Source organism: Neofelis nebulosa, chromosome 6, assembly GCF_028018385.1.
Source record: "Neofelis nebulosa isolate mNeoNeb1 chromosome 6, mNeoNeb1.pri, whole genome shotgun sequence".
Lineage (NCBI taxonomy): Eukaryota > Metazoa > Chordata > Mammalia > Carnivora > Felidae > Neofelis > Neofelis nebulosa.
In genome coordinates, this window is record NC_080787.1 from 13,113,283 (window position 1) to 13,135,536 (window position 22,254).

At 43.1% G+C, this 22,254-nt stretch overlaps 1 long non-coding RNA gene across 1 annotated transcript in view; it reads left to right on the top strand.

Annotated features, from left to right (window-relative positions):
* Positions 1–13,563: 13,563 nt before the first annotated feature.
* Positions 13,564–22,254, top strand: part of LOC131513720 (uncharacterized) — a 112,020-nt gene continuing 103,329 nt past the window's right edge. The window contains exon 1 of the long non-coding RNA XR_009262745.1: positions 13,564–13,643. This is a non-coding gene — a long non-coding RNA (uncharacterized LOC131513720). The remainder of the gene's footprint in view (positions 13,644–22,254) is intronic.

A 22,254-nucleotide genomic window follows, 5' to 3' on the forward strand; every position in this document is an offset into this window, starting at 1 on the left:
TTATGCACTACCCTTCGTAACACTTCACACTGACAGGAACTTTTAACGTTTCCAGATCATTTTCCTTTTATTTTCTCTTTCACGTGTATGCACACATTCTTCCCATATGCCTTCCCCCCCTTTTTTTCCTCCTTTTCGTTTTTGGCTCACTTGAGGATGCTGTGGTGTAGGGGACATCCGCTTCCACCATCTTGAAATGCTGAGGAGTGCACTTTGGGGAAATGAAACTCAGGTAATGTGTCCACTCTCTGGAAAGGGGCAATTATGATAAAGTGTTAGAGTTTGTCACTGTTCCTGAGCTGGCACGTCTCGGAAGGAAGGAATTGTCATTACCACAGCTGTTCTCACCCCCCCTGTCTCCCACCCTGATATGGATCATCTTATAAAATCTGTTTCTAGAGCAAATGGAAGAGAACTGGACATTAGGGGCGGCAAGTGGAAGCCGATCGAATAACAAAACGAGGCCCAGGTCTTTTGTTATGTTTTTTAAAGATGTTTATTTATTTATTTATTTTTGAGAGAGACAGAGAGAGAGAGAGAGAGAGAGAGAGAATCCCAAGTAGGATCTGCACTGTCAGCACAGAGCCCGACGCGGGGCTCGCACTCATGAATCGTGAGATCACGACCTGAGCAGAGATCAAGAGTCCAATGCTTAACCCACTGAGCCACCCAGGTGCCCCTGTTCATCTATTTTTAAAGCTATTCTCTAGGGCAGCTACCTATCACTTGTTCGATTCAATTCTTGGCCCTCCATAAGTGTAACTTCATGAAGACATTGGCCTTTGTTATGGTAAGTGGTTTTGTCCATTGACAACGTAAAGGACCATTTTAGAACACTGAGGTTTTAGGAGTTTTCATGGTTCCTTCTTGTGACCACATAAATTTCGCTCATGCATGGCAGGATACCGCAGCCAGCGGGAAGGGGGTTGAAGACATTCGTGTGTGAAGGCCATGATGGGAGTGAATGGCGGTCTCAGAGCTGCAGACAGACAGATTGCAATTTCATTCCTCTTCGTTGCTGGGAGAAAGCAATAGCGAAGCAATCTTCAGCCAGAGGAATAGTTGTCGAGTCCATAGAATCAGTCAAAAGGCAGCAGCAAGAAGTGTAGCAGTTTCTTATCAAGTTAAACCTATACTTACTCTATGGCTCACCAAACCCACTCCAAAGTATCTACTCAAGAGAAACCAAAACTTATGCCCACGAAAACCCTTTTACAAGAAGACCCTTAGTAGCTTTATTCACAATAACCCAAGACTGGAAACGTCCAAATGTCCATCAATGGGAAAATGGGTAAACAGATTACAGTATCTTTGTAAAATGAACTACCACTCAACAAGAAAAAGGAGTACACCATAGATATATTAAATAACATGAGTGACTCTTACAAGACATCATATTGTGTGAAAGAAACCAAACCCAGAATAGTGTATATTGTGTGCTTTCCCGTATGCGAAATTCTAAAATAGGAAAAGCCGATCATAGGTGATAAAAATCAGAAGAGAGGTGGACTCTGGGGACCAGAGAGAAGAGGTCGACTGAGAAGCAGCATCAGGAACTTTCTTAGGTGAGGGAGCTGTCTCCTAGCTTGATGGGGGGCGGGTAACATGGGATTTATATTTGCCAAAACTCAGTGAAATTGAAACTTCACTGTGCATCTCATGGAATATAAACTTTAGCTCAAAATTAACACAAAACTATATGCAAATATTTTAAAAAACACTGTAGCCAGTATGGGTGTACTGTCTCACACCTGGGAGCTCTTCTATAAACATTCTCAAATCTGGCTGCACCTTAGCTATTTATCGGGGTTAACTCATATTCTGCCAGCTCCTGGGGCTGAGTTACCTCCAGAACTTCTGACTCTGGGGGCCTGGTCTTGGAATCTACATTTCAGAATGAATTCTAGGGCCTCTTATGGCATATGTGAGGGGTTAGATCTCAGTCAACATTTTTAGGAGGCTGCTACAATATTTGGGTCCAGCCACTTCTGCCATATTTGGGCTGTGACATCAGTGAATTAAAAAGGTAAGTGTGTTTGTTCAAACCCATGTATATTTTTATAAAAGAAGTAGGTGTGAAGTGGAAGACAGAGGAAAGGAATTAACATACGTTGAGAGCCCAAGATGTGCCAAGGAGGGTATTGGGCATTTGACGTAGATAATTTCATTTAAACTCTCTAAGAAGCACATTTATCATTTATTATCTGTCTTCCACTGCAATCACCATAGTCCAGGCCCTCGGCTATTAACAGTCTTGCCTTTTCAGCTCCAGCAAAACCAACTTTCTTGCAAATCTCTTAATAGGCTGAGCTATTTCAGGGCCCTGGGCCTTTACGACGCTGGGGATGTATTTTCCCTTCGTCTCCAGATGTATTTCTACTCATCCTTAGGACCCCGCTAAAGTACCCCACATTATATGTAGTCCTTCCTGCTCCTTCCCTTACTCCGTTGGTAGAATTTTATTCTTCTTCAGGTAAATGTTGTATCTGCTATCCTAGGATTTGTAACAAAGCGTGTTTTAGAATTCTCTTACGTAAATCAGAGACAGTCATTGGTAACTGATGTAATGCTAAATGCACTCAAATGCAGAAAACCCTACGAATAAATCTTTGGCAGTCAAATGTAGGCTTGCACTTGACTTATTTCTACTTCTACTGTTTATCGAATGGAATTATAATTTTTAATGTACATTTCTCATCCGCTAGACAAACATCTCCTCCAAGACGCAACCGTGTCTTACGTGTCTTTGAAATCCCACGACCTTGCACAAAACCTGGCCTGTATTTAGTGCCCAGGAAATCACTCTTGAAAAAATGAGTGAATGAGTGAACGAGTGAATGAGATCACCTTGCTTCTTCTTAAATCTAGCCCATACCCCAATAAATAATGTATTTTCAGTAACTACCTATGGACCTCAAGATAAATGTAAACCCTCAAAATGGATTCCAAGAGTTCCCCTAATCATCATCTGCCCTACTTCAGTTCTGTCTCTAATCTTACGGGCTAACAATTTTACCAACTTAAATCTCCTGACCAGTATATATCGACCCATTTCTTGAATATCATACACTCATTTTTCTCTCCGTGGCCTTGGTTAAATTGCTTTCCACTCCATGGCTTAATGGGAAGAGCACAGAGTGTCCAAAGAGCTGACTATGAGCCTCATACTCACATCTGCTGTGTGACTTTGGTCAAATGACCTAACATCTCTGAGTCTTGTTTTTCTCATGTATGAAATGGGATACCAACTGAGATAACATATACAGATTGCCCTGGAAGTGGTGCAAAGTTTATTTTTCTTCTTCTTACATTATTATCTTAGCTGCACACAGAACTGAACCGATGTTACTTACGAACCTGCATACCCTTCTGTATGAAGCTTTAAGGCGTCAATTCTCTTTGAACTTGGGAGAGCCGACATTTTTTTTTTTTTGTCCTGAACTGTCTGAACCACTGTGGAGCTTCATCACATACTATCTCAATTGTTATTTAACTGTTTCACGTGTGCATGGTCTTTCTCCCAGATTGGCAACCTCTCAAGGGCAAGAGTAGGGAACGCGTGTTACCCTTCTTTTTACGCCCCTGATCATTTAGGAGATTGTAACATATTAAATGGACTAATATTAAATTGTCTTGAATAAGGAGAATGGAAAATATATTTAGAATGAGAATTTAGAGTAATAAGTTCTTAAGCATCAGTGAATACAACCTTCTCTTTCTATGCAAACTATAACTTATGTATGTTACCTGCCTTTCTTGTGTCACAGCTAATAATAATTGAATGGTTGAAGCTAGCGATTCTTGAGAACATCCGAGAACCATGCCAAGTAATCTAAATGAATGATATAATTTAATGACGTTGGAGTTATTATTATTCCCATTTTACGGATGGAAACACTGATGCTGAGAAGCTAGGATTCAACTCCAGGCATCATTCTCTGGAGCTCCTATCCTTGAACCTGCCTTTGGCATTGATGTTCTCGGTTCTCACGCCAGCGCCCTTCCTGCTCCAGGGTAACCACTGTTCTCTCCATGGAAGTGGTTCTTTGCACATGGCCCTAGAGGAACGGTTGCAGCATCACCTGGGAACTTGTTAGAAATGCAAATTCTTGGGTCCCACCCAGACCTGATAAATCGGCAGCTTGGGGGTGAGGAGAAGTGGGGAGTCCAAAAATCTGAGACTTGAGAAGTCCCCCAGGTTGTCCTGATTGTCCTGATGCACCTCTTATTTGGGAATCACAGCTTGAGGGTAAATATCCTTGTCTTTTTGCTTCTTACATTGCCCATCCTGTGGCTGACTACATGTTTATACAACGAGGTGTTTGTACAACAAGGGTGATGGAGTCTACACTCTCCATCAATGATCGATGATTTCCGTGTTCTGTATAGGAAATGCCACTTGAAAGCAAACAGAACTAGCCTGAAGTCTGCTGGGATGCATCTCATAGTTTTAAGAGAGACTTAATTGGTTTTGTTATTTTACTTGTTTTTATGTATATTTTTATAGTTTTACTTAACACGATTATAAGAAACGATTTGAATTTTCCCCGCACAGTGACTGGAAGTTTTAACCCAAACTGTATCTTCCCATGGTCCTTCCAGAAATTCTGTATTCTGGTTGGAATCCCTACCAGGGTGTTAGAACATTTAAAGACAGAACAAAAATGTCTCTTCATTAAAATTTGGGCCAGATTTCATCATGAATACGATACATGCAATATGTGATAATTAGGGAAGAAACCGAAGCTTCATTTTTTGTATAACGTTCACATACAGACTGGTAAGAAGAACAAATTACCTTAGCCAATATCCATCGGCTTAGTTTACGTGAAAATAATGAGAGCAAAGGTTAAATAAAATATGTGATTTCTTCAGTCTTTTAAAGTTCTTGCAGTGATTTTTCTAGAATGTAGCGATGGGCAAATCTCTACTCACGACTGTCATGAGACTTGTATGTGGTGATTGTCATTCAAGCATTTTTAATATTAAAGCAATTACCATTTATTTACTGAAAATGTGTAGCTAACTTGGGGAAAAATCCATTCTATTAAAAAACCTTATTTTTATTTTTATTTTTATTTATGTATTTATTATCATTTTTTATTTATTTTTAAGAGAGAAACAGGACATGAGTGGGTGGAGGGGGCAGAGAGAGAGGGAGACACAGAATCCAAAGCAGGCTCCAGGCTCCGAGCTGTCAGTGCAGAGCCTCACGCGGGGCTTGAACCCACGAACCGTGAGATCATGACCTGAGCTGAAGTCGGACACTCAACCGACTGAGCCACCCGGCCCCCCCTGCCCCATGAGTTTTGATGAATGCATACAGTTAGGCAACGAGTGTCACAATCAAGATATGGAACAGCTCTGTCACCCCTTTGTAGCCAACCCCACCCTTTATCTGCAGGCCTTGGCAACCATGAATCCATTGTCTGCTTCTATGGCTTTGCCTTTTCTTCTTTTAGGACATCTTGATTACTAAGGTTCGATATTATTTTAGTTAGGGGAGTCCCCATTAGGATGGCACAAGGTGCATGAATTTTAAAAAAGGATGAGAAAAAGAAAATAAGTGCAAGAGAATTTGAAAAGAAAAGAAAGGATCTAGAGAGAGGAAAAAGACCCAAAGTCGGGTGTGTGGTTGTGATAGAAGGTGCCTCGGATGTCACGGTCAACATCTGTTTGAAAACCTTTCCTGTCATCGTTGTGGGCTGACCCATTGTGCTGATTGGAAACTTGAGGGGACACACCACAGGCTGCATGGGAAGAGAAGCTTACCCCCAAAGCCACCGTGCTCATAATTTTGCGGTTAATGATTTGCATCCCAGATTAGTTTAGCTGTTACTTTCCTCCTGGCTTTACTACACTTTGGAAGGTGCTCATGGCTAAGTGTCTTGAGATTTGAGTTCTTTTTTTTTTTTTAATTTTATTTTATTTTTAATGTTTATGTATGTTTGAGAGAGAGAAAGAGAAACAGTGAGAGCAGGGGAGGGGCAGAGACAGAAGCAGACACAGAATCCAAAGCAGACTCCAGGCTCTGACCTGTCAGCACAGAGCCCAATGCGGGGCTGGAACCCATGAACTGTGAGATCATGACCTGAGCCAAAGTCAGGCGCTTAACTGGCTGAGCCACCCAGGGGCCCCGAGATTTGAGTTCTAATCTCAGCTGTGCACCAACTAGCTGGCTAACTGCCCTGCCACCTCTCGGGGCTGAAGGGTAGGACTGTCAGGCTTAGCAAAGAAAAATATAGGCTGTCTGAGGTGCCTGGGTGGCTCAGTGGGTTAAGCGTCCGACTTTGGCTCAGGGCATGATCTCACCATTCATGAGTTCCAGCCTCAGGTCAGGCTCTGTGCTGACAGCTCAGAGCCTGGAGCCTGCTTCGGATTCTGCGTCTCCCTCTCTCGCTGCTCCTCCCCTGCTTCCATTCTGTCTCGCTCTCAAAAGTAAACAAGCATCTAAAAAAACTTAAAAAATATAGGCTTTTCAGTTAAATTTGAATTTCCAACAAACAACAAAGACTTTTTTAGTTATAAGTGTGTCTCATGCTGAGATAGGCTGTTAAAATATCCTGAAATATGCAAATGCCACGAAATGTCAAGTGGTTGCTTTGTTTCAAAAGATATTCTTGACTGTGGGTGACCCCTAGTGATTTAGGAGAACAAATAGTATATAATCCTTGTCAAGGAAGGTCCTTTTGGATTCTAAGTACTGAAGGTAGCTTCAGTCTGTGAAATCATCCCATTGTAATAGTCCTTGTAGTTCAACGGTGGGAGGAGGGAAGGTGTGCCCAAAAGACGGTGTCCACTTGGGTAAATGGCGAGGACACCTCTAAGGCTATTAATATTTAAGGTAATAGCACTGTTCCTAGTTCAGGTAAATTACATTTCCTGTGATTTTTAAAAATGTCTTCTGCGTCTCTTTTTTTGTTTGCTCATCAGTTCTTTTCGGTCGCCCGTTTGTGCTTTAAATCTTTGCCGTTTATTTTAATTTAGGATGTCATCCCCTGAAAAATAGATTTTTTTTTTATTCTGTGCCTCGGACACAGCATTGCTGATTTTTATTTATCTATCCATCTTTATCCTGCCTGAGGGAAAACAAGTATTTCAAATGTATTGTTCTCTTCATCTGTGAGTAGATAAATTTAGTACATATTTGCGATCGTGCCGTGGTCTACTTTCTTACTCGGAATTTGCCGTCAGCAATAACTTGGCCACAATCTTGACAGAATGTCTCTCCTCTGGGTATCTCTGTAGGGTGTCCATAGGCATTTAATCATGATAAGATGGGCAAGACTCTACTGAACAATGGGAGTGGACATTAGATTGTGACGGTTGGTTCTCACCAAAAAGTCAATTTAGCTCCAAGTTTTAGCTTTTTAGAAAATGTATTAAAAATTTCATAAGTTCATCTGTCCATCAAAAATCTAGTGAGTGCAGATCAGAATAACAGATTAATGTTAAACATGATTTCTGAGTGGCAGGAAATTTTGTTCTAGATGGAGCTGATGTCTCATACGTACGTGACTGACAGGTTCATAATGGCACACTACATTTACTCTATTCCTCTCGTGTGTAGATAAAAAAAAATCACTTACAATAAAGGTAGTCACATTTCTGATAACTTACTGTTAACTCATCATATAATGGTAAGTTCTTTCAGTTAGTACTCAAGAATATATTTTACATTGATTTTCTCTCGGTGATGCCTCTGGCTCCCCGGACCATTAGGTGCTAACTAAAAGAGGTAAGTTACAAAAATGAGATTATGCTTTTCTAAGCACGGGTTACTCAGTACTTTAGAGGATAGAACCCGCTAATAAAAACTGGCCTCCTAAATGTCACCTGGCACTTACACCCCACAGAGCTGGGCAGCGCTGGATCTGGGAAGGTCACTGCAGAGGACTATTCCTCCAGAGAAAGCTCACTGTCAGGATAATGGAGATCCACACCCCTCTGCAGTGGGCACTGACAGAAACAAGGACAACACATTGGCATGAGCACGGGAATACCCGACAGAGTCTGGAGCTGAGGCATAGTTTTTCTTTCTTCTTCTTCTTTGTTTTTTTTTTTTTTTTTTTTATTATAACCCCCAGCCTTTTGTTTTCCTTGTATAGAATGGAGAAATTTTGAGCTCAGAGGGATTTTAGAGACTCTCACCTCAATCATCTCATCATACCCATGAAGGGTCTAGAATTCGGATGGGGTAATTGAGCAACCCAGTGGCACGGATAATACTGGTAGAGTTAGGGGCAGGACTCGTTTCTCAGATTTTTAAATGCTCTTGCAAATGTGGTCAAAGGGCATGAGCTTGGTAGAATCATATCTGAGCTAAATGACCTCAAGTAACAAGGTCCTGAACTCAGCTTCCTCCTCAGTAAAATGGGGGTAATAACAAGACTTTTTTTATGGGTATCTCATGAGATAATAAAGTTCCCTCCCCCAAAAAGAGTACCGTATTATTTTTTTTATTGCCACGCTAACAAATTACCCCAATCTCGACAGCTTAATGAACCAACATTTATTATTTCACAGATTCTGTGGATCAGGAATCTTGAGTCCAACTTAACTGGGCGCCTCTGGCTCAAGGTCTTTAATAAGGTTGTGGTCAACCTGTCAAGCAGACCCTTGGTCTCATCTGAAGGCTTGACTTGGGGGAATGCCAAAGGAGCCTTTTTCTAAGGTCAGTTATGTGATAATTAGCAGGATTCCATTCCTTGCGTGTGGACCGCTCTCTCTAAGACCGCTCACAGCATGGCGGGTGGCTTCCTCAGACCATGTCAGCAACAAAGTGAGAAGATATGAGCAAGATGGAATCAAGTCTTCTTGTAACCTGCTCTTGGAAGTAACACCCTATCACCTTCTATTCATTAGCAGCAGACTACTGGGTCCCCACACTCAAAGAGCACGGATGATACAGGGCACCAATACCAGGAGATGAGGGTGATTGGGTCCACCTCGGAGGCTCCTACCAGGAGTATTATTCTCAATTCTGTGGTAATTACAAGAAACCATTAGATATTAGGTGTATGCCTGCTTTAATAAATGAAAGGTGGCATTAATAGCTTCAAAAGCAGAGGGATTAATATCTTCATTTATTACTATTGATTGATTCTCTGGTCCTGAAAGAGATTTGAGGTGGCATCCCCGTCTGTCTACTTAGTATACGCTCTGTTCCCCCTGCTTAGAATGCCTTCCTGGGGCGCCTGGGTGGCGCAGTCGGTTAAGCGTCCGACTTCAGCCAGGTCACGATCTCGCGGTCCGTGAGTTCGAGCCCCGCATCAGGCTCTGGGCTGATGGCTCGGAGCCTGGAGCCTGTTTCCGATTCTGTGTCTCCCTCTCTCTCTGCCCCTCCCCCGTTCATGCTCTGTCTCTCTCTGTCCCAAAAATAAATAAAAAACGTTGAAAAAAAAATTTAAAAAAAAAGAATGCCTTCCTTCTCAGCCCTTGTGCCCCTGAGAATTGCTGAGTCATCTTCTGCAAATCCACCCAAATGTCGGCTCCTGGGTATGTTACCGTGGTTCAGTTATTATGCTTTCTAATGTGAACTCGACCACAGGACACTGTACAACCTGGAATACAGTTGCAATTTTTAGCTGTATCACATGCCATTGATTTGTCTTCCCGGAGGAACAGTAATAAATGACCACAGGCAGGGGACCTATGTCTCACCGGTTAGTTCCATTTTGAAGCCTAGACCTTGGATTATTTGTAAAGAATGCTCGAAATCTTTACAGGTACCTTGCTAGGGCTGGAGAAACCTAACGAAAACTGTTTGTCAAAGTGGGAGGAGGGGATCACCTGCAGCCCAAGGATTGGAAGGTGTTAAAAGTTCAGATTCCCGGGCGTTGCTTCAGGCTTACCAAGTAAGAATCTCGAGGGTTGATCCCAGAAATTTGTGTTTTGATTCTGATGTAACGTTCGATGAGCCTCGTTCAGAAGGAAACTTCTGAAGCTTATGAGTGACAGCATCCACACAGGTATTCTTATTTGCCTATATATTGGCTATAATTTGTGATGACAGTTCTTCTAAACACCACTGATTGGACGACGCACCGTTATATTATGCAGTATTAGGAAAGAAAAAAGAAACCAACTCTGTTGATTATAATCTTAAGGGTCTGTAAAACCCATTCAGCTGGAGAGATGGTTAAAACATGAGAAAATTTCAGAATCAAAGTAATGTGACAAACTATCTTTCTTTTCTGACCTGACCAGATCTGAGATCAGCGCTCTATATTCTACTTCCTGAAACTTCTTTTTTAAATCCCTGCATTCATCCACCCAACCATTCCTTCCTTCCTTTCACGTATGTCACACAGAGTTACTGACGGCCTACTGTGCCAGGCACTGTGCTTGGCAGAGGCGATATAGTGGCGAATGAGATGTGCCTCGTGGGGCTTCCTCTATAGTGGAAAGACAGAAACGAAATAAGTAAAGACGCAAGTCAATATATACCTGCTAATTAAGTGCAATGAAGGACCAAGAGGAATTGTCACCTAGTAGTTACCTGGTAGATAGACACCATCAAAGGAATTGGCCCAGGTCTTAGGATACACCCCTCTGTGGGGTTGATGGGAGTAAACGAACAGTTGTGTCTGAAGAAGCTGGAAGTAATGGCGGGTGGGAGGTGGTTTGCATTAGCTGGACTCACGCCAGGGACTTCTTCAGGCCCAGCACAGAGACATGACTCTCGGAGCGTCCAGTTGACTGACGTCCGGAAAGATCAGCCATCCGCAGGTCTCAGCAACTGAGCACGGAGGACACCGCAGTCAAGAAGACAAGGGGAGGGCCACGGGGGAAGGGAAGGCTTTGACTCCTTGGCAGACACAGCCTTTCAGAACCGGCCGCGATGCTGGGTCTTGTCATCCTTTCTTCCAACATTCTCCGGGCTTGAATTCCCTTCTGGGCTCACCACTGCCATTTGCCTTCCTGCCAACTGCACTTAATACCCCGAATCATCAGTGTCAACTCTGAGATGGATTCTTTACGATCCTTAATGTGACAAACTGGATTGATCCCCCGCCCGCTACCTGCCAGCTTGCTGCAATTTCTCCTTCAATCTCTTCTTCCCCCTCGCTCTCGCTTCCTACACTGGGCGGCAAAGGAAAGGCGTTTTCCTGCAAAGGCTCCACGGTAACACTGGGCAGTGAAGCAAGACGACAGGGTTCTGAGTTCTGGAGTCCGCTCTTGCCCTCCTTTCCTCTTTGTGCCAACTGGACGTGGTAGAATTCTGCAGCCGTGGCGGCGGCCTCGACGCACTTCAGTCTTTAGTTTGGGAGACTTTGGTACAAAATCGAATCAATCTGGATGCCATCCGGCAGGCTAAAACAAACGAAATGGTAAAAATGTTTATCGCTGAGCCGTGATTTGAATACCCCCCTCCCCCACACCCGTTACAAAGAAGGGAAGCAGATCAGTTGTCTCTGGGAGATTTAAAATGCAAGGTACTTTTCATCTTAAAAACGGAACTCGGGACGTCGTTTGAGTGTTCTGTGCATTCAGTATTCACGGGGTACAACATGAAAGAAATAACACGGATTTAAAAAAAGATATTATTTTTCTGCTGCACGCTGCTTCTACCAAACCACCTGAGAGGTGATTTGAGAAGGGCATTTTAGAATAAAGACATTGTTCTGACAGCAAATACAAATGAAATAAAATTGGCCCAAGGCTTTGATGCTGGAACCCACATGGAGAGCTGAGACATAGCAACGCGCCAGCTTAATGCACTAGAGGGATAGAACCAGCATAATTTGTAGAAGTGTGTGAAGCAAAGATGAAAGAGGAAAATATTTAAAAAAAATTTTTTTTTTTTTAAACAGGCACAGAGATTACAACAGACTTTTCTGGTTGTGTTAATTCCTTTACTGCAAGAACTTACCCATAAATATAACAAGGGGACAGAGTTAGGCTATAATATTTTTGTCCCCATTGTCAAGGGAAGATATGTGAGTGGGGAGGAATAAGCTATTTTCCTCTAATTTTTCAGAAAGTGAATAGAACAGGGACGTCTGGCTGGCTCAGGTGGTGGAGCGTGTTGTGGGTTCGGGCCCCTCATTGGGTGTCAAGATTACTTAAAAATACAATCTTGGGGCGCCTGGGTAGCTCAGTCCGTTGGGCATCTGACTTCGGCTCAGGTGATGATCTCGCGGTTTGTGAGTTCGAGCCCCGCGTCGGGCTCTGTGTTGACAGCTCGGAGCCTGGAGCCTGCTTCGGATTCTGTGTCTCCCTCTCTCTGCCCCTTCCCCGCTCACGCTCTGTCTCTCTCTGTCTCTCAATAATACATAAACATTTTTTAAAATCTTTAAAAAAAAAGAAAGTCAATAGAAGAGAAGAGAGGGCTTAAGTCTTTTTTGGGGTACTAATGAGATTCTGGCTTCTGGCTGCAGCATACGACATACTTTGAAACAAACCCTACACATACTCTGAGTGGCGACCCCGATTTTCCTCACCTGTGAGCTTTGCCCTAAGAATCGGGAAGTTGCTTAAAATGGTTTCCAGTCAGTTAGGCATAAAACAAGCAAGAAAGGAACCAAAACAACAAGAAAATGAGACCAAAGCCATCTCAGCCTTTCCAAGTGACTGTGAGTTGTTCCTGATGAGCAGGTATAAGAAGTTTAAGAAGTAGGAACTTTCATTGAACACAGCTCTGAAGACGGTCATTTTCCTGTCGGTTTTAGACCCGTCACCAGGTACGGTAGCAGAAGACTGAAGGCAAGATCCCGAGTGCCTTTCCGGTGTGTTGGTGAAAAGCATGCCGTGCAGTGAGAGGTGGTTTTGTCATTCGGGGCAGGCAGAAGGAGAACACGCTTGATAACTAACTGTTCTGATAGACCGCTAAGTCTTTGGCCCCCATTTGAACAGCTAAAGCAACGGTGGCTGAGTTTAGAAAAGACGCTCTTTGATGTGCTTTCCTGCTCTTCAAATCTCTAAACAAAACAAACGAAGGCAAGGCAAAAGCTCGAATTAAAATTGCATTTTTATCTCATTCCTTAAATAATTAAATTCATAATTTTTTTCCCCTTCTTAATAGATGGTTTATCCTGGAGTGGAGGTCACTTGAGGTGTGCCTGGCACCGGCCACAATGTGAAAATAACACAGCACAAGCTCTGATACTTATTAGCCGTCTGATCTGGGGCAAGATGCTTCGCTTGAAACCTCGGAGTTTTCATACATAAAAATGGGATGAATATCTGCTTTTCAGGGTTGCCAGAAGGATTAAGTGAGATATGTTCAATTGCTTAGCGTAGTGCCTTACACACATGGGCCACAAATAATTTCCCTTCTAAGGATTAATATTTAGATGGTTTTATTTCTCCCAGAAGGCCTAGGAGAGGAAAAGTAAAAAGTTCCAGCTTTTCAAGTTTTCCAAGCCTATATTTTTTTTCTCCAACATATACTCTTAGAAAAAATCAAAATACAAAACTTGAAAGAAAAAAAAGTTACTGTGTTTCTCCTCATCCCTGCTTTTTGCTTTGTACAGTTTTAGTCACCCAAGGCCAACACTGGTCTGTAGGCAGAGGGTCCTTCTTGTGACTTATTGTGACAGGGGCAATCTCCATCACAATGCCTGCGTCACCCCCCTCACTCCCTCCCTCCGTCTCATCACCGAGGCGTTTTATCATCTCATGTCATTACAAGTAGAAGGGTGAGTACAGTAGAATAAGATATGTTGAGGGAGAGACCACATTCACATAGTTTTTTACAGGATATGGTTACAATGTTTCTGTTTTATTACTAGACATTGTGGCTAATCTCTTACTGTGTCTAATTTACCCATTAAACTTTATTATGGGTATGTATGGATAGGAAAAAACATAGCATATATAAAGCATCGTACTATCTGTGGTTTGAGACATCCTCTGGGGGTCTTGGAACGTGTCCCCCATGGATAAGGGGGGGACTGCCGTATTACCTGTAATCCCGCCACTCTTACTATGTGTAAGTTACACATTTTCTGCATTTATTGTAGTCTTTTAAAGATATTTTACCATTAGATACATAGATACATACAATTACAGCAAGAGTGTATCTTTTCTAAAATCAGCCAGCTTTTCAAATTCAAATGAGAGCAAAAGCAACTACATTTAACTACATAGTAGTCAAAACTTCGGGCACATACAATTTTTATTGGTTGTATATTCCACTTATATCATAAACATGTTTTGCTCTTGAAATTGACATTGAGATAAGTATATTCATGTATTTTCAAAAATGTACCTAACTTCCAAGTGTCTTCCGTAAATACATTTCAGGGCAAATGAATACTCACGTTTTTAGGACTTTGGAAAGACCTGCCAAACTGCTTTCCTATAGAATGGGGTCAATTTATATTCCACAAGCAACGTGAGAACCTCACTTTCTAGTTTCACCTCTGCCTCGTGAATATTGAGTAGCATTATTGAAAAAGTTTTGCAAAAGTGAAAAATGGTATTTTTGCTGTATTAATTTGCATTTCTCTATTACTGCGTTTGAATGCTTTCCTCTTTTGTGAACGGTTTGTTCACACCCTATGCCCATTTGGCTATGGGGACCCTCGTATTTTCTCGCTCATTTAAATGTACTTTCTCTATAGAAAAGAGAAACATTTGCTCATACTTGCTGGGAATATGTTACTAGCTTACCTTTTAGGGTTTTTTTTTTTTTAATACATTTGCTTTAAAATTGTATAGTTGTATTTATTCTTTTCTTATGGATTTTTCTTTTCTCTTAAGTTATCCCTTAAGAGAAGTTCCTGGGATTATTAATCATTTTTCTTTTGAAAATTTTGCCACTCAAAGGGTTTCTACACTGTACCAAAAAAAAAAAGCCGATTATTTCCTCTGTGTGTGTGTGTGTGTGTGTGTGTGTGTGTGTGTGACTCCAGTTAGAAGGAAACCGTAGAATGGAAGAAAAGATCACAAGCACCAACCTCAAACATAATGAAAATGGTACAAAAGTTTGTGTTTTTTCTTAAAAATTCCAAATGCCCATAAAATTTCATTGTGTGGTTTCAAGGCTTGGAGAGAATTAGAGCTACTGACAATAAAACGGAATGTTAAAACCAGCAGGCTTCTTGACAGATGCGAGAAACTATGAGTTCTATGAGGAGCTATTTGAGACAACAAGGGACGGTATAGTGAGACAGAATCTACCCAGACTTAGCGGCTCTCAAACACGTTTCCTATTTGCATTTGCCTGAGCCTGCCTGTGACAGATCTAAGCGAATCTGTGAACAGCCAAAGAGACACGAACGATTTCCAAACAGAAGGAAATCTCTAAGAATGTGATTCTTCCTCAAGCTAGCGGGGAAACAGTATGAAAAGTCTTTCTCAGTGTGTGGTCCCAATTAGGCTATCTGCATACTCTTTAAAGCAAATCTGTAACCCCACCCGCACCCCCACGAACGTAGTTGGCCACATGCACAAATTTCAATAAGCAAGACATTTTTTCCATCTCAGAATGTTCTCTATTTTAAAATTTCCTTTTCGGGGCGCCCAGGTGGCTCGGTCGGTTGAGCGTCCGACTTCGGCTCAGGTCATGATCTCACGGTCCGTGAGTTCGAGCCCCGCGTCGGGCTCTGTGCTGACAGCTCAGAGCCTGGAGCCTGTTTCGGATTCTGTGTCTCCCTCTCTCTCTGCCCCTCCCCTGTTCATGCTCTGTCTCTCTCTGTCTCAAAAATAAATAAACGTTTTAAAAAAATAAATAAAATTTCCTTTTCAAACATTAATCCTAGAGAGAGACAAATCAAACCAGAAACTCTATACTTTTCAACTCTCTATGTGTCACAAAGTAAGTCATGAAGTCATGGGTTCTGCATGTAGAGGTACTGAGCAAACCGGATTATACAGACAGCGCACCGGGCTGCAAGGAATGTACCGTGTAAGAGGGTCTGTGCTGATTGCACTGTGTAAGGGACATGGAGATAAAGTAAGATAAAGACATTAGCTCGGTATCGGAATGAACCAAGAACACCACACATGATGCATACGTCAGAAGAGATATACATTTATTCACCTAATATGTGTGAGTGGGAGTGTACTATGGGTCATTTGTGATTAGCACCAGTCCTTAGGGGACTTTCTGTGGGGCACTCCTTCATGATAAAAACTCTCTCAGTAAGGTGAAATGGAAGAGAAATCCTGCAACTTGCCAACACCACCCACACTTATGACCATGTGTGTAGGTGACTCTACACAATCACCAGCAGAGGTGCTGGAACTGATGATCCTGGGGATGGCAGGAGAAGGTCCATTTGGTCATCGACACCACGCTAAAGACTTTGGGGTTAATTTCTAAGTGACAGGAGCCAAGGAATACTTTTGGACTGAGGAGTAATTGGTCTGATTCTCGTCTGAGAAAACCCCTTGGGTCAGGTGCGTGAAGACTGGTTTCAAGGGTTTAATCCAGAAAGCAAAGAGAGCAACCGAGAGGACTTTGCAGTGGTCCCAGTGAGAAATGACATGGGACTGGACGAGGAGGGGGTGGATGGACAGCAGGGTGTACCTCCTGTACAAGGCAAGGGTATCAGAATGCGGCGGATATGGGAGCAAGGGAGAATGAGGAGTCAGGAGTAACGTTCAAGGCGTCCGGCATTGTTTGGGACCAAATGTGCATCAGTGCTTCTGAGCTGTTTAAAGCACCAAGAGAGGAAAACGGCACTTGGCGCAGAGGTGAGAAAGGAAAAACAATAAAAGTCCAAAGTGCATCTTTCTAAATGAGCTGAAATACACCGCGTCTTGTGATCTGAACACGCAGGCTGGGATTGCAATTCGTTAGTTTGTACCAAGTGATTTTTGTGTGTGTGATTTTGAGCTTTGGCCTCATCTCTGGGTGGGAGTTCAGTACATCTCCTGCACCCTCACGAAAGCTGATGTGAGGTTGGAAAGATTGCGTTCTACGAAGATCTGCCCACACAGGATAATGAAGTTTTCTTTCAGTAGGTCTCTGGGAAGAAACTGTAAGTTATAATGAATGGTAACTTACCAGGGGAACTGTTACTACTTTCTGAAGATTAGCATCCGTAATGACTTAGAGTCTGAACATAATGGTGTCACGTTCTGAACTTCCATCCTTCATGTTTTCAGTTCTTTGCTGTCAAATGTGAAATATTAGAAGTATAAGAAGACACTTCGGGGTGAAAAATGCCTTTGCTTCCAGGAAAGCTTGCTGTTTTTCCTTTTCATTCCTGCTCACGTGGGAGTAGATATTAGCCCTTCTTGTTCTGTGGCTATTATTGGGGGGGGGGGATTACAAATAGAAGCCAAGAGTGTATTTTAAAAATTGAAGAGCACCAAGACATCACAGCCCGAGTTGGCCATCAAGATTTACAATTACATTTCCATCACAAAGAGCCTGGCCCATCATATTTGGCCACGACCATTTATGTTTTGATTTCTGTTTCTTTGGCGGGACAACATCCCAATTAGACAGATGATCATCCCGTTCTGATTTTGGAGCACATCCTTGCTGGCCTAGGTTACTCCAGGGCTCCCGTGGTTCTTCCCTCCACTGTTCCTGCTCTCCATGAATTCTTAGCATATAAGAAGACGACGCAGGTTAATATGCTCAAGGTCCCTTAACCTGGATTATGGCTGAATTACCTGGATGATAGGCCAGAATTTTCCCCGAAATCTCCAGATTCTTATCTTTAAGTGCTTTTCACCTGTGTCGTGTAAATTGAGTGGAGGTGATAGGGGGTGGGTCGAAGGGCAAGGGCCCAGAATTTATTTTTCTCTCCTCGTATCCAGTAACTGGGTCATAATGTCTACTTTAGCCTCCCGGTAGCAAGCAACATTCTTTAAAATACCGCACGAAAATCGTAAGTAGAGAAGCATTATTATAAAGGGGGCGTTGTTGCCACGGATTCTGACTCGAGTGGAAAAAGAACCATTTTCGTTCAGAACTCCTGTCCTGCGAACACAATACGTAGCTCCCCCGTTCACAGTTGTATATTATGTTGTGCGTGGGTTCAGTGTACATCTTCAGTGAAGGAAATACAAAAGGAGAAACCTCCAGACTTGTACTCCTTAAGAAATGAGCCCCACAGTCACAGGACTTCCCCGGTTCTTCAAACCATTGCAAGAAGGAAAAAAAAAAAAAATTAAAAGTGATTCCACAGACAGATTTTCCTTTCTTCAGGGTAAGAGCTGCATTTCCTTACTTTAAAAACGCTCGTTCATTCAAACAACACGAAATGCTTCCTGGTCTGGATATATAAAATTATTGGATGGCCACTGCTGGCCGTTCATCTGAGACCCCGATGTGCCCCACTCGATTTTTGAGAACCGCTCTGCCACTTATAATGTGACAAACACCCAGCCTTGCAGTTTAAGAGATCTTTGAGAAAGGCCATCCCCACATGAAATGAATTTAACAGCGGCAATTTGTCATTTTGCCCTTCCTTTGCTAGGGAAAAAAAATGCTGGTGATTTCTTTTGACTTAAACTGGGCATTCAAAAAGCTGTTTTTATTAATGAATCATATTAAGCCACTAGTGAAAGGCTCGCTGACTCTGTTTAAATAACAGGCTATGATTCCTCTCCCCTCAAGCTCCCCCCTCCCACCCCCATTTGGCTCTGCTGCTATTAATTGAGGAGTTTCTTTGTTTCTTTCCTAATGAAGCTAACAGAACACATCTGTCAGGTGCTCGTATTCTTTGCCTGTCTATAGTATGTAATAGACCAGCTGGAGGCTATAATGCTACACAATACCCCTGGCCGTTACAGCAACTATTTATTCCTGGGCTTTTCCTCCGAAAGGGATTTGAAAAAAAAAAAAAAAAAAGTCTGAAATTTGGGCCTAATTGCTATTTACCCAGCGATAGACACCTGTTCTAGCTGAGACATTGGCTCATGAATCCTACACCTGAGACCTTAGGGAGAGTCGAGGGGAAATTTCAAGCAGCTGGCAGTCCATTTAGATATAGACAGCTTTAGGTTGCGGGGTTTGTGTGTTTCTACGTATAGGCATATATTTTTAAATACTGTATGCTTAGTATGCACACCCGTAACCAGAGGGTATATATTAAAAGCCATGTACTATTATTTCACGGTCAATTGCTTATCTGACGGCTGTACGCATCCCGGCGAACAGCTACAACCGTGACCGCTTTCAAAATAGTGCACTGGGGCTGAATTCAGTACCAAGAGCTGTCACATGTCCTTCAAAAAGTCCATTGCAGGCCTCCGGGGAAAAATGTCTTAGGATGAGTCTGGAGAGAAATTGAATTCAACGTAACTTTTCTCGGAGAGAGTCAACTTTGTTTTTTGCCATTCCCCTTGTCAAATAGCTCCCACTTCTCCCCTGAAAGCCCTCTGAACTTGTTTGTCTCTTCCTGTCTTGATCAGAGTGGCCCAATCTTCTGTGTGTGTGTTTACTTTTTGAAATCAGAAACACTATTTGTCCTTCCCGCCTTGGTTTGCCTTTGTAACACCTCTTTCGCCCACTAGCGTGAAAGAGAGAGAGTTCATGGTCATAGCGACGACAATTTACCTCTTGGGAAAACCACGAAAGCAGAAAGCAATTTTTAATGGAGGCTCTATGTCACTTAAGTTAGAATCCTGCCTCATGTGAAGTGTAGTAGTTGGAAACTGAAGTGTATTAAAATGTGATTCGCTCACCAAAGAGTACTGCCTTGCATTTGTAAGAGAAGGGGAATTCCAGTAATAGCGTGGCCATACGTGCATATGTGAAATATCTTCCTGACATCACACACTCCGATCTCACCGCCCTCTTTCTGTTTGAGATACGCTTATGGGAAGAGAAGACGGGGGATACAAAGGTTTAGCTCAGGCTCATTGACAACAGAACAGAAATAAAACGTTATTGCCCTGCTATTTTATCCGGCCTCTCTAACCAGAGAACATCCCTGATGCTGAGGGTTGGCAAGGGGAAGGCGGGGTTAGGTAGGAGGAAGGGAAAAGGAGGGGAGGTGGGTTTTTTTCCTCCCTTGTCTGGCTTTTGTGTCTTTTTCCCATTCGGTCTGACTTCCGAGCTTTCTGAGGCACACTCCGTTGGTATTGACGGAATAGCCTCCCATTTAGGTACCGTTTTGAGAAATTTGGCCTTGCCGAGCTAATCAAATAATTGCTGCCAAACACCATCTAATTTGTTACCAGACGAGAAAATTATTTATTATTTCTCCCAGAGGATACGGGAGCTATATTAGATCCTGGGGTGAATTCGTGAGAATCCGTGAAGTGAAATTAAGAGGGTGTAAGGAGATTTAGAGGCGAGGCAGAAATACAAGACGTAAAGGCAATAAAAATCAGCTGAGTGATGTCACGTGCACACGCGCACGCGCACGCGCGCGCACACACACGCACACGCGTGCACACCCGTGCTTGTTACGAAATTCCCCTCGGTCTCATCCGCAGCCAGAAATGACGGAAGAGTCAGAGCCTTAGGAGGTGGCTGGCGACGACAGGAGAGATGGACAGTCCTCACATACAAATGAGCGCTTTGCCTCCGGGCTCACACGGTTGGATGGAGAGCTGATGCAGAGACGGAAATTCATTTCCCGGGGGGAAGGGGAGAAGTGCGCGGGGAACTCGGGGTCACACCAGAACAGGTGATAATGAAATTAGACTTAATGAAGGCTGGAAGAAACCAAGGCCAGATGGGTTGGAGAAACTGCCATCCGAGATGCACGCTGAAACCAGACGTGGTGTCTCCGTGCCGGGAAAATCAATTTTGGGGGGCGCACAGTCCGGAAGTTTGGGGCGAGAGAAGAACCCCACCCTGTCTCGGAGGCGGGTCGTCTCTACTTCCAAGTGACAAGATTTTGAGTGTGGACGATTCCAGGAGGCAGGTTAGGCGGCTGAGGGCGAGATGGGTAAGGTGTCTGAGCCTCAGTTTCCTTTCTGGTAAAATGGGGATAATAATACCGACCTTCCTCTTCTTGGGAAGATTAAATGAGATCGTCTTTGCAGAAAACACGGGTACACGGAGTTGGTGTCCAATATATAACGTTTTCGTATTTCTTTACAAGTGGTGTCTATTCTTATAAAATTTCCAGTAAAGGCGATGTCAGTTAGCCTACCTGCGTAGTTGTGCACTTTCTAGAACCCTAATAGTCAACATGCCACATCAGAAAAGATAAACGAACCCTAAATACTTCTTGCTGCTCTTAGTAGGTTTTAATATCTGTGGTGTATTATGAAAGATAAGGATTTTGTCAGGAGGAGACCAGAAACTAAGTGATAGAGAGGTAATACACAGGACAGTTATTTAAATAAGGAGTTAGAGTCATTGCAGGGATCGCCGCGGGTTCTATGATAAAATGGATTTGGGGCTTGGTAGAGGTAATGATCGAGATAGATGAGCAGGCTTTTCCTCCCACCGTTCATAACACCACTCGATTAACTGTCGGGCGAGGCCTTTTGTGGGTCATCGGAGGCCCAAACTCTCGTTTCTCTGGGCCGTGATTCATTCGCCTTCGAGTACCTTTTCCTGGACCTCCGAGAACAAGGAATAGTGTCCCATGCGATAATATGCAACACAGTATCTGTGGCTGTTTAAAATCTTCTGGATCCTCTCTTACCCTCAACACTTCCTACACCGCATCCCTGACATCTACTGGGGACCACGCTACCTGGGAGCTAGGGTTCAGGCACCTGGCCCAGGCTCTGCCAGTCAGACGTGTCCACATGAGATTTGGATGCCGGTGAAGCGTCCTCGGAGACCAGTCTCGGGGCGAGCCTGGTGGCAGACACTGTTTTTCGGCACTGGTGCTGGCAATTTCTAACACCCGGTTCTGAATGTCGCGTTATCAAATGGCATTTAGAATGTGTTTCGATGGCGAAAAACTTGGTGTGGTTGCATCGCTCTCTGGTCCAGATGCCCGGCCCTTCTGAAGATTCTGGGAGCCACGCAAAACTTAACAAAATGCTTTTCTTTTTCCGCCGGCCAGAGTGATTCCATCGTTTGCTATTAAGACTCTTGACCACTGCTTAGCTGTGATGTATTTTTCTTTAATTTTTTAAATGTTTATTTTTGAGAGAGAGAGAAAGAGAGAGAGAGAGCACATGAGTGGAAGAGGGGAAGAGAGAGAGAGAGAGAGAGAGAGAGAGAGAGAGAATCTGAAGCAGGCTCCAGGCTCTGAGCTGTCAGCACCGATGTGGGGATCGATCTCATGAACCATGAGATCTCGATAGGAGCCGAAGTTGGACACTTAACTGACTGAGCCACCCAGGCGTCCCAATGTGTGATATATTTTTCTAAAGCTATTAAGCGTAATGCAAATTTTGCAGTTTAGTAGTGTTGTGGATGTAGGAACT